Source organism: Oncorhynchus clarkii, chromosome 4 (genome assembly GCF_045791955.1).
Source record: "Oncorhynchus clarkii lewisi isolate Uvic-CL-2024 chromosome 4, UVic_Ocla_1.0, whole genome shotgun sequence".
Taxonomy (NCBI): Eukaryota; Metazoa; Chordata; class Actinopteri; order Salmoniformes; family Salmonidae; genus Oncorhynchus; species Oncorhynchus clarkii.
The window spans coordinates 89380652-89394612 of record NC_092150.1 but is presented as its reverse complement, the minus strand read 5'-3'; positions in this window follow the sequence as shown (position 1 = coordinate 89394612).

The window sequence follows — 13961 nt, the reverse complement described above, 5'->3', positions numbered from 1 at the left end:
GAGAATCGCAATACATAAGGTATCGGCACGTAAGTAGGGTATGTAGTGCACTAACTGTCACCCGAGCACTAAACAGGGACTAGGGTTCCATTTTGGACTATGTTTAGAAGGGGTCACGGTAGACAGCTGCAGTGATGACCTTTCTTGCAGAATAGCAAGGTCAGTTTCTTCAGAAGTAATGGATCCATACGCCAGAGAGGGATATACAGTTACTAGCAGGTGCAGAAAGAAAAGCAAAGCTTTAAATCGTCAGCCATTTTGGGTCAAAACGGTGCATTTAAATCAACCACAAGAGCATTCAGCAATGACTGGATGCATGTGTCCTGAACGGCCGCAAAATTCCCTAAATAGTGTGCTACTTTTCTGGTCAAAAGCAGTGCACTGTAAAGGGAATAGGGTGTCATTTGGGGTCTCATTTAAGATCCATCTTTCTGAACGTCAGATCTATCCCAGCGATAAGATACCAGTCTGAGTTACATCAACCCTGTCAGGAGGAAGCAGCTGGCCCTTGGATTCTTCAAATCCCTGTCAGAGAGTTTAGGCTGTTCTCTATTTACAATAGTACCTGTCAGAGAGGCCAGACTGTTCTCTATATACCATAGTACCTGTTAGAGAGGACAGACTGTTCTCTATTTACCATAGTACCTGTCAGAGAGGCCAGACTGTTCTCTATTTACCATAGTACCTGTCAGAGAGGCCAGACTGTTCTCTATATACCATAGTACCTGTTAGAGAGGACAGACTGTTCTCTATTTACCATAGTACCTGTCAGAGAGGCCAGACTGTTCTCTATATACCATAGTACATGTTAGAGAGGCCAGACTGTTCTCTATTTACCATAGTACCTGTCAGAGAGGCCAGACTGTTCTCTATTTACCATAGTACCTGTCAGAGAGGCCAGACTGTTCTCTATTTACCATAGTACCTGTCAGAGAGGCCAGACTGTTCTCTATTTACCATAGTACCTGTCAGAGAGGCCAGACTATTCTATATAGGTCTTTATTTTTTTTAAACTTCACAATACGGTGCAGAGCATTCGATTTGCCTGCTGGGGGGCAGGTAGTTGGCACTGACCATCTAAGCGCATAGAAAACAACCAAGACGTTCTGTGTTTGGTTGTTCAAACCGCTCTAACCGGATCCCGAGTGTAGTGAGCAACAGGGGTGGCATAGTCTCTGACAGGTACTAAACTTGTCGTAAGAAATTGCTATCAAATCTCACCCTCAGCATCAAGGGCGCAGTGTCTCCCAACACTTGTGTATACGCTGACCACTTCATGAAACTTGATGTTAGCTAGCTAACTTGATGTTAGTCCTGCTTACTTACTTATGATTTACTTATGGTAATAATAACTAATGAGAGGGAGTGTTGGATCAGATGTACATAATCTTTGATTGGATAGTTAGCTAACGTTAGCTATAGCTAACCAGGTTAGTTGTGTTCACCATGTTCCAGAGAATTAAGTTTTATTTGAACAACAGGCTGCCTGAGATAAACCTTTTGGAAGGAGAGTGACATCCCCCACGATTCATCTCGGCCAGATGAAGTTTAAACATACGACCAGTGTTTGATTTGGACTGAAATAGGTGCCAGTACTATTCATATTTTTTTTACCTTTATTTAACTAGTCAAGTCAGTTAAGAACAAATTCTTATTTTTCATGACTGCCTAGGAACAGTGGGTTAACTGCCTGTTCAGGGGGAGAACGACAGCTCGGGGATTTGAACTTGCAGCCTTCCGGTTACTAATCCAACGCTCTAACCACTAGGCTACCCTGCCGCCCCATTCAGGTGCAAGAGTGCCACAATACTGTTGAGCTAATATTCTATAAGAGGAACAGGAGCTCTAACAGTAGCAAAGTTGAGGTGCTGGTACTCAGCTCCAGTGAGCTCCTGCCAAAGTCAAGCACTGCATACAACCGAGGAGGAGCGAGAGGGCAGCTAGTCACTCAGCTAGTCGTGGTCGCGCCACAGCGTCGCTAGCAGAGGGAGGAGAATTGCAGAGGGTGGAGCTGCATGAGGAACAGGCAGCCAGTGTCTCTGACACAAAAGTCTTAGATACGAGCAGCAGAGATTTTTTCATGTATGTTTTAACATGGTTCTCCGACAAGGCTGTTATTTCAGGTTTAACATGGTTCTCTGAGTAGGCTGTTATTTCAGGTTTAACATGGTTCTCTGACAAGGCTGTTATTTCAGGTTTAACATGGTTCTCTGACAAGGCTGTTATTTCAGGTTTAACATGGTTCTCTGAGTAGGCTGTTATTTCAGGTAGTGAGATGGAGGAAGAACTGTTCACTATAACGCTCTGAGTTTGGGGGTAGATCAGCCCCCCCCCTATACTGGCCTCCCAAAATGCCTGTGTTTTGATGCAGTTGTTCACATTGCGTTAGGTGCATGTATCTCAGACGCATAAGTCAGTGCTGGGGGAAAATGTCAACAGTTTATCATGTCTCTGATGAGACTTCGACTAAAGCCTCTCTCTTCAAGACCTTGCCTTTTAGACTCCGAATCAAATCAAATAATTTGGGTTTTCAAGTTACGACAATCAGTAGGATGTGGGTCTCCGTCGTGTACTGCTGGCTGAGTTTCCTCAATGAGAAGCCAAAAAAAACACAAAATTATGAGAGCTAGAATGTCAAGGCTTTACAGAGAGATCATGTAACCTACTGGCCAGAGCACGAACATGGTCTAACTACAAGCACAACAACACAGCAACATTTCTAATAGGTATTACTCTGCAAGGTTGCGTGTCATTTCTTTGTGTAGCGTGGGGTGACAGAGTAAGTAAGCAAACAGCTGGAAGAACAGAGTGACTTACTTGACGATCTTGAGCCAGGGGATATTGTTATGGCAGACCTGATTAAAAATCAGTTTTTTTGCAACTATTTGTTCAATAAAATTTTTTTTTTTATGATTTTTATATTAAAAAACAAATCGCACTAACGTGTGTCTGTTATACGAAGCTGCTCCTCATCTTGAAAGGAGGCACATGGGTTCTAAGAGAACGGACGCTCTCGACTCTCTGATTTCTACAAGACGCAACTGTTTCTTTCCAACTCTCTGAACAAAGCTGTCCTGACGGCAGTAAAGACACTGGAATAACGTGAACCATCCATGGTCTATATACTAGGTAACACAGTGTTCACACCAAGGCCGTGAACCATCCATGGTCTATATACTAGGTAACACAGTGTTCGCACCAAGGTCGTGAACCATCCATCGTTTATATACTAGGTAACACAGTGTTCACACCAAGGTCGTGAACCATCCATCGTTTATATACTAGGTAACACAGTGTTCACACCAAGGTCATGAAGCCATGAACCATCCATGGTCTATATACTAGTTAACACAGTGTTCACACCAAGGTCGTAAACCATCCATCGTCTATATACTAGTTAACACAGTGTTCACACCAAGGCCGTGAACCATCCATCATCTGCTGATTTGTCCTGACTGGAGGGTTAAAGGCGTAAGGTGATCCAACACGCGTTTCTCCCCCAGGGTTTGGCAGCAGCAGGAGGACCAGCTGTAAATCAGAAGTGTGTCATCTCTCTGCCAGGTTAATGAAAATATAATGTGGTTAGACCAGACTGAATATGTTGTTTCGCAAATGGGGGAGTACAACAATAACAGTCTGTTTTAGTAACCTAAGGAACAGAGCCTCGCTGAACAAACGTAAACCAATTAATAGTTTGCTAGTTCTAACCCTTCACGGGTTCCAGGTCCCAAACAGGGCTGTCCTCAGTCGACATCCAAGTCAAAATGACCTCACACACATTCAACGTCAGTGTTTCTTCGAAATGTAGAATGCTCTTCCCAAAACCCCTTGAACTTTCAGAGTTTATACAAATACTTCTGGCCTATGTAATGCCCAAATTCTTAAAAGTGAGTTAAACATTTTTCGTACTCGTTAGACAACAACTGACCATTGTGTACAACTTTTTGCACTCGTATTTTTTGTCATTAACTGGATGCTCCTCTTGCGTCCCATCGTCACACCGGTTAGCGCTTCTTAAACATTGTCTGTTTCAACTACAGACTTTGCATTGGATTCGTCTGCTTCTTCTGCATTCGCCGATAGCAACCATTAGCCCGTGTGATTGACCGAGGGGCTAGAGCTAGAGCGTTGTTTGTGAGTCAAGGGCGGACAGCAAAAGAAACGGTTCTTCTCACATAAACATGAACCTGCCAGTCCGACTGCAGAGTATCACTTCCATTGACAGGGTACATGGTCCAGAAAAGGCAGGCGTCATTGGGTCATGCACAATACGGGAGGAAAATCTACTGTCATGATTGAATTGTCAGAAACATCCTCAGCTGAGGCTCGGTTTCAGCTGACAGAGGCGATCGGAGAGAGAGAGAGAGAGAGAGTGTGTCTGTGTGTCTGTGTGTCTGTGTGTGTGCGTGCGTGCGTGCGTGCGTGCGTGTGTGTGTGTGTGTGTGTGAGAGAGAGAGAAAAGGCAGTGAAAACACTGCAGACTCTCCTGAGGGATTGATGACGGTGTGACTGTGATGTTGGTGAAAGATTTACTGTAAAGACCTGTGACACCACACACACACACACACACACACACAATGTTTTTGCAGATGGAGGCACGGTCCAGATAAATAAGAGTGATCTAAATCAGAGAGGAGTCATTTGAGTAGCGCTGAGGAAACTTTAAATATATCAACACCTCGAAAAGACAATGAATCATTGCCAGGGAAAGCTGTAGGATATCATGTGGTATTATTGAGTTCGTATTCAGATTAGATTACCACTCCATAGGGCGAGCCCATGGGCCAGTGTGGTCAAAAGTAGTGTATGATTTTTTTCAGGGTGTGCTGGAGGGGTGCTGGAGCACCTTAAGTGCCCCTACATCCCGCGGCTATGATTTAGGATCAGTAAATATTGTATGAATGAAAGACGAGTTGAATAGAAAATGACTTGAAAACAGGAATGGAGAAATAGGATTTATTTATTTCAGCATCTTGAGAGAATGAATGTGCAGTTAGGGAACGTCTGTAAAGGTCTTTATCAGCATCATAACAGCTGATAGTATTTCAACCACGTAAAATATGCATCCAAGCCGGACTGAAGTCTTATCAGAAACATGTTGGGTCGTTTTCACAGCTTTCTATTTCCTTACAACTGGTCAATCAAATTTTGCACGGAAAATCTTTCCAGTTTTTTTTTGTTGTTATTGCATCTTCTCCCCGGTCCCTAAACGTCTTCACTCCGTGACAGAGGCAGAGATAGTGAAGAGGTTTCTATAGTGAAGAGGTCCACTGGCATCTTCATTCCCTGGTTTCTGTAGTGAAGTGCTGTACTGGCATCTTCATTCCCTGTTTTCTGTAGTGAAGTGGTGTACTGGCATCTTCATTCCCTGTTTTCTGTAGTGAAGTGGTGTACTGGCATCTTCATTCCCTGGTTTCTATAGTGAAGTGCTCCACTGGCATCTTCATTCCCTGGTTTCTATAGTGAAGTGCTGTACTGGCATCTTCATTCCCTGGTTTCTATAGTGAAGTGCTGTACTGGCATCTTCATTCCATGGTTTCTATAGTGAAGTGATGTACTGGCATCTTCATTCCCTGGTTTCTGTAGTGAAGTGGTGTACTGGCATCTTCATTCCCTGGTTTCTATAGTGAAGTGGTGCACTGGCATCTTCATTCCCTGGTTTCTATAGTGAAGTGCTGTACTGGCATCTTCATTCCCTGGTTTCTATAGTGAAGTGCTGTACTGGCATCTTCATTCCCTGGTTTCTATAGTGAAGTGGTGTACTGGCATCTTCATTCCCTGGTTTCTGTAGTGAAGTGCTGCACTGGCATCTTCATTCCCTGGTTTCTATAGTGAAGTGGTGTACTGGCATCTTCATTCCCTGGTTTCTATAGTGAAGTGCTGTACTGGCATCTTCATTCCCTGGTTTCTATAGTGAAGTGCTGTACTGGCATCTTCATTCCCTGGTTTCTGTAGTGAAGTGCTGCACTGGCATCTTCATTCCCTGGTTTCTATAGTGAAGTGGTGCACTGGCATCTTCATTCCCTGGTTTCTGTAGTGAAGTGGTGTACTGGCATCTTCATTCCCTGGTTTCTGTAGTGAAGTGCTGCACTGGCATCTTCATTCCCTGGTTTCTATAGTGAAGTGGTGCACTGGCATCTTCATTCCCTGGTTTCTATAGTGAAGTGCTGTACTGGCATCTTCATTCCCTGGTTTCTATAGTGAAGTGCTGTACTGGCATCTTCATTCCCTGGTTTCTATAGTGAAGTGGTGTACTGGCATCTTCATTCCCTGGTTTCTGTAGTGAAGTGCTGCACTGGCATCTTCATTCCCTGGTTTCTATAGTGAAGTGGTGTACTGGCATCTTCATTCCCTGGTTTCTATAGTGAAGTGCTGTACTGGCATATTCATTCCCTGGTTTCTATAGTGAAGTGCTGTACTGGCATCTTCATTCCCTGGTTTCTGTAGTGAAGTGCTGCACTGGCATCTTCATTCCCTGGTTTCTATAGTGAAGTGGTGCACTGGCATCTTCATTCCCTGGTTTCTGTAGTGAAGTGGTGTACTGGCATCTTCATTCCCTGGTTTCTGTAGTGAAGTGGTGTACTGGCATCTTCATTCCCTGGTTTCTATAGTGAAGTGCTGTACTGGCATCTTCATTCCCTGGTTTCTGTAGTGAAGTGCTGCACTGGCATCTTCATTCCCTGGTTTCTGTAGTGAAGTGCTGCACTGGCATCTTCATTCCCTGGTTTCTGTAGTGAAGTGGTGTACTGGCATCTTCATTCCCTGGTTTCTATAGTGAAGTTCTGCACTGGCATCTTCATTCCCTGGTTTCTATAGTGAAGTGCTGTACTGGCATCTTCATTCCCTGGTTTCTATAGTGAAGTGGTGTACTGGCATCTTCATTCCCTGGTTTCTGTAGTGAAGTGCTGCACTGCCATCTTCATTCCCTGGTTTCTGTAGTGAAGTGCTCCACTGGCATCTTCATTCCCTGGTTTCTGTAGTGAAGTGGTGCACTGGCATCTTCATTCCCTGGTTTCTGTAGTGAAGTGCTGCACTGCCATCTTCATTCCCTGGTTTCTGTAGTGAAGTGCTCCACTGGCATCTTCATTCCCTGGTTTCTGTAGTGAAGTGGTGCACTGGCATCTTCATTCCCTGGTTTCTGTAGTGAAGTGCTCCACTGGCATCTTCATTCCCTGGTTTCTGTAGTGAAGTGGTGCACTGGCATCTTCATTCCCTGGTTTCTGTAGTGAAGTGCTCCACTGGCATCTTCATTCCCTGGTTTCTATAGTGAAGTGGTGCACTGGCATCTTCATTCCCTGGTTTCTATAGTGAAGTGGTGCACTGGCATCTTCATTCCCTGGTTTCTGTAGTGAAGTGCTCCACTGGCATCTTCATTCCCTGGTTTCTGTAGTGAAGTGCTGTACTGGCATCTTCATTCCCTGGTTTCTATAGTGAAGTGCTGTACTGGCATCTTCATTCCCTGGTTTCTATAGTGAAGTGCTGTACTGGCATCTTCATTCCCTGGTTGTGCCAGATCCAAACAGAAAAATGGCTTAGGTTCACCTGATTCTCTATGCCTTGGATGACTTAATTCACTTGACCTATAAGGGGCTCCTAACCTCCCTATTCAAATTCTTGATATGTTTGACAGCACAAGACTACGTGGCCAGTATTCATGGATTCATGGATGCTTCCCCAAAAAAATGTACTAAGAATTTTTTATTTTTTTTGTTTTATTTATATTCTCACTGTGTTTCATAATTTTCCTTCAATTCACAAGAGGCTGAATGTATCTCGCCGGAGAAAGCATTCGAGCGAGCGAAGCAATGAACCCTCTGTCTTACTATATCTGATGCTGTCTGGTCAAAACGAGTATGATATTGTTGCCGCCCGTAGCATTGAATGCAAATGAAGCCAGCAAGCATTTGGCCTCCCTTGATTAAAAAAAAAGTATACAATAATAGCCCATCAGCATTGAGCTAAACTGAGTGAGCTCAACTGTGAATGATGAGCACCCCAAAAAATGTCAAGTGAAGTCAGTTTGGATGTAACGACTCTCGTGGGGGTGAAGAAGGAGACCAAGGTGCAGCGCGGTAGGCGTTCTTGATTTTTTAATAAACTGAACACCGCAACAAAATAACAAAGTAGAAAAAAACAAAAGCGCACAGTTCTGTCAGGTAACAAAACAGATAAACAGAAAATTACTCCCCACAAAACCCAAACGGAAAATGACAACCTATATATGATCCCCAATCAGAGACAACGATAGACAGCTGCCAAAAACACAAAGAAATAGAAAACATAGATTTCCCACCCTAGTCACACCCTGACCTACCAAATAGAGAATTTAAAGGTCAGGGCGTGACATTGGATTTGGCTTCACAGCAATCACATCACATCAGAAGCCAAATGTCATTGACAGAAAAAAACGTGAATTGTTGCATCTCGTTGTGTCGTTGTCCTCTGGCGGCTAGCTAGCTAAAATTGTCCCTTTCCTAAATGAACAATGGATAGGGATTTGAACTTGTGGTTAAAGAGCATGGCTTCCCCAGCGATTTTACCCAGGCACCACTGCTGTATGTGGCTACAGATTGTAACCCAGATCATGTGATATAACTAAAGATTTTGTTATCCATTACTGGGCATTACAGGAAAGCCTCATACAAACCGCCACCATAGATTTTTCAACTAACTTGCTCTTGGCGATACTTTCTTCAATCTTAGAAATGTACATTTCCTTTTGCAGGTAGTTCTAGAACCACCAATTTCCTGTTGCAGGTAGTTCTAGAACCACCAATTTCCTGTTGCAGGTAGTTCTAGAACCACCAATTTCCTGTTGTGGGTAGTTCTAGAACCACCAATTTCCTGTTGCAGGTGGTCCTAGAACCACCAATTTCCTGGTGGTTCTAGAAGGTTCCTCGTCAGGGGTGGCAGGTATCCTAAAATTTAAGAGGCGAGCCAGCAACCGGAGGGTTGCCAGTTCAAATACCTGGTCCGACGGGAAAAATCTGTCAGGAAGTGAACTGGCAACCGAAGGGTTGGTGGTATCAAATCCTAGATGCCATTGCCTACCGTTGTGCCTTTGACCAAGCACTTACACCCCCCCCCCCCCCCCCCCCCCACCCCCAATCTGAAGCGAAGGACTCTAGTGTTCATAACCACAATAAACAACCGAGAAACACACTGTCCTGATGAACATTGTTTTAAGTTCAAATCAAATCAAAATCGAATTTAATTTATTTGTCACATACACATGGTTAGCAGATGTTAATGTGAGTGTAGCGAAATGCTTGTGCTTCTAGTTCCGACAATGCAGTAATAACCAACGAGTAATCTAACCTAACAATTCCACAACTGCTACCTTTTACACACAAGTGTAAAGGGATAAAGAATATGTACATAAAGATATATGAATGAGTGATGGTACAGAACGGCATAGGCAAGATGCAGTAGATGGTATCGAGTACAGTATTTACATATGAGATGAGTAATGTAGGGTATGTAAACAAAGTGGCATAGTTTAAAGTGGCTAGTGATACATGTATTACATAAAGATGCAGTAGATGATATAGAGTTTGATCTGTTTTGAAGTTCACTGGTTTTATACAACTGTATTGTTACTGTAATCAAACTGACTGAGATAATATTTCACAATAAGCCGCACAGGTTTAGAAAATAAAATACCGTAAATGAATTGAGATTTCACATTGTCGCTCCGGCTACTGGTTAGATATCTAAAACATCTGAGATAACACCCATTAACCTTCCCTGTGTATCAGTCGCAGAACAAGGACCAGCGTCTTATATGGTAGACTCTGACGGTGGCAACAACAATATGACACATGAATGGACTAACTGGAGAGAGTGTGTTAGACCGACGCTTGTCTAGACGGAGAGAGCAAGATCCTTCCCGTTATTGTTAGGTGGCATTGAGCGGCTGCAAAACAGGAAGCTATCCCTGAGGAAAAACAGAAAACAGCCGTAAAATAAACCTCTGAAGAGAAAGCGGTGGGCTGTAACGCTACAGTTGGACTCTGTTTGACATTCCCTGTCCTACTACTGTACAACGCTGCTTCTACAACAAAGGCTTCATACCTTATGCCATAGGGCCTTCAAATTCACATCCGGACCTCCAAGCCAGTTTCACTGCTGATTTTCATTCTTCCCCTCTGATCACGGACTGATTTAGATCTGGGACACCAGGTGGATGAAATTAATTGTCAGGTAAAACCCAGTAGTACACCAGACCTCGTAGGGTAAGATTTGAATAGGTGTTGTAAGACCAACAACAAAAAAAACAAAGCCAGGTTGTATTGTAACAGCCCCCATTGACTTCAGTTCCTACAATGTAGTGGTACTCAGGATGCTGGTGCTCACAGTAACACTTCGGCAGACTGATTTGTCATATTACACAACTAATCATTCCTTGTTATTCGTAAACTCAGCACATTGTGTCACTCATATCTGACTAGAACCCCCCCCCCCCCCCCCCCCAAAAAAAATAAAAAAAAATATTTTAAAAAATTCAGAAGCCTCTGGCTTCCTCTTAAGGCTTGGGCTGATTTCAAGGTTTTACTGTTAAGCTGCAAAGCATTACAGGGACTTGCTCCTACTTATCTCTCTGATTTTGGTCCTGCCATAGATAATGTACCTACGCTGCGGTCACAAAACACAAGGCCTACTTACTGTCCCTAGAATTTCTAAGCTAACAGCTGGAGGCAGGGCTTTCTCCTATAGAGCTAAATTTTTATGAAATGGTCTGCCTACCCATGTGAGAGACGCAGACTCGGTCTGGACCTTTAAGTCTTTACTGAAGACTCATCTCTTCAGTAGGTCCTATGATTGAGTGTAGTCTGGCCCAGGGGTGTGAAGGTGAATGGCAAGGCACTGCCTCTGATCTATTACAGGGGCTGAATCACTGGCTTGCTAGTGCTCTCCCATGCAGTCCCTAGGAGGGGTGCATCACGTCTTGCCAGGATTTTTTTATCTCGCAAATAACTGACTTAAGTGGGTTGAGTGATTGACGTGATCATCCTGTCCGGTTTTGCAACACATCAGGCTTGTGCGGTGGGGGGAGATATTCTTGGGCTCAGCCTTGTCTCAGGGTACTGTTGATGGTCTGTTGATATCCCTCTAGTGGTGTGGGGGCTGTGCTTTGGCAAAGTGGTTAGGGGTTATATCCTGCCTGGTTGGCCCTGTCCGGGGTTATCGTCGGACGGGGCCAATGCCCCCCCCCCCCTGTCTCAGCCTCCAGTATATATGCTGCAATAGCCTATGTGCTGGGGGGGCTAAGATCAGTCTGTCCTATCTGGTGAAATTCTCCTGTCTTATCTAGTGTCCTGTGTGAACTTAAGTATGCTCCCTCTAATTCACACTCCTCTACCGGAGGACCTGAACCCTAGAACCATTCCTCAGGACTACCTGGCCTGATGACTCCTGGCTGTCCCCTGTCCACCTGGTCATGCTGCTGCTCCAGTTTCAACTGTTCTGCCGGCGGCTATGGAAGCCTGACCTGTTCACGGGATGTGCTACCTTGTCCCAGACATGCTGTTTTCGACTCTCTCTCTCTCTACCGGACCTGCTGTCTTGACCTCTGAATGCTCGGCTATGAAAAGCCAAGTGACATTTACTCCTAAGGTGCTGACTTATCGTACCCGCTATATCCATTGTGACTTTTATTCTATGAACGTTTTAACATCTTGAAGAACGATCTGGCCTTAATGGCCATGTACTGTTATAATTTCCACCAGGCACAGCCAGAAGAGGACTGGTCACCCCTCAGAGCCTGGTTCCTCTCTAGCCAGTACAGCCAGAAGAGGACTGGTCACCCCTCAGAGCCTGGTTCCTCTCTACCCAGTACAGCCAGTAGAGGACTGGTCACCCCTCAGAGCCTGGTTCCTCTGGTCTACCCAATACAGCCAGTAGAGGACTGGTCACCCCTCAGAGCCTGGTTCCTCTGGTTTACCCAGTACAGCCAGAAGAGGACTGGCCACCCCTCAGAGCCTGGTTCTACTCTACCCAGTACAGCCAGTAGAGGACTGGCCACCCCTCAGAGCCTGGTTCCTCTCTACCCAGTACAGCCAATAGAGGACTGGCCACCCCTCAGAGCCTGGTTCCTCTCTACCCAGTACAGCCAGTAGAGGACTGGCCACCCCTCAGAGCCTGGTTCCTCTGGTCTACCCAGTACAGCCAGTAGAGAACTGGTCACCCCTCAGAGCCTGGTTCCTCTCTACCCAGTACAGCCAGAAGAGGACTGGTCACCCCTCAGAGCCTGGTTCCTCTATACCCAGTACAGCCAGTAGAGGACTGGCCACCCCTCAGAGCCTGGTTCCTCTGGTCTACCCAATACAGCCAGAAGAGGACTGGCCACCCCTCAGAGCCTGGTTCCTCTGGTATACCCAATACAGCCAGTAGAGGACTGGCCACCCCTCAGAGCCTGGTTCCTCTCTAGGTTTCTTCCTATGTTCCTGCCTTTCTAGGGAGGTTTTTCCTAGCCACTGTGCTTCTACATCTTCATTGCTTGCTGTTTTAGGGGTTTTAGTCTCTGTATAAGCACTTTGTGACATCGGCTGATGTAATAAAAACTTTATAAATACATTTGATTGATTGATATTTGTGGTGACGAAAACACTTCAGACCAGACCAAAGACTTGCCCATTCTTGAGAGTTTATCAAAAGTATGTGGACACCCCTTCAAATTAGTGGATGAGGCTATTTTAGTCACATCTGTTTCTGACAGGTGTATAAAATCAAGCACATAGCCATGCAATCTCCATAGACAAACATTGGCAGTAGAATGGCCTACTGAAGAGCTCAGTGACTTTCAACGTGGTACCATCATAGGATGCCACCAAGTCAACAAGTCAGTTTGTCAAATTGCTACAATTGCTAGATCTGCCCCAGTCAACAGTAAGTGCTGTTATTGTGAAGTGGAAATGTGTAGGAGCAACAACGGCTCAGCCGTGAAGTGGTTGGCCACACAAGCTCACAGAATGGGACCACCGAGTGCTGAAGAGTGTAGCGCGTAAAAATTGCCTGTCTTCGGTTGCAACACTCACTACCGAGTTCCAAACTGCTTCTGGAAGCAACGTCAGCACAAGAACTGTTCATCAGGAGCTTAATGAAATGGGTTTCCATGGCTGTAAAGTTTGGTGGAGGAGGAATAATGGTCTGGAGCTGTTTTTCATTGGTTTGGGCCACTTAGTTCCAGGGAAGGGAAATCTTAATGCTACAGCATACAATAACATTCTAGACCGATTCCGTGCTTCCAACTTTGTGACAACAGTTTGGGGTTGGCCCTTTCCTGTTTCAGCATGACAATTCCAGAAATGTGCTGTTCTGTTGAGCTGACAGAAATGTGCTGTTCTGTTGAGCTGTTGAAATGAGCTGACAGAAATGTGCTGTTCTGTTGAGCTGTTGAAATGAGCTGACAGAAATGTGCTGTTCTGTTGAGCTGTTGACGTGAGCTGACAGAAATGTGCTGTTCTGTTGAGCTGTTGACGTGAGCTGACAGAAATGTGCTGTTCTGTTGAGCTGTTGAAATGAGCTGACAGAAATGTGCTGTTCTGTTGAATAATAATAATAATAGAGCCTTGTGTAAACATACAAATTCAACACCGTTGTATATATGACAGTCACAGTCTGCTCCCTAGTGGCCAATGGTTACATTTCTATAGTGACATTTCCCTTTTAAGCAAAATGTAGCGGGTATGGGGTCATGGCTGGAATGGGTCCAGCTTTCTGACCAATTAGTGTCAGAAGTGTAACATTTTTGCACTAACCTTAACCTAATTATTCTAACCTGCTAAGTTAATTCTCCTAACCTGTATTTTTTTGTGACTCAAGTATTTTTTGACAATCATTAGATACACGTTTCACGTGGAAAGTCAAGTCAACATAACATTTGCCCAAATAGCATACTTTTTTTTTTACCCAAATAAGTGCTGTAGTAAATTAGATTGTCTTTGCCGTTGTTCATACTA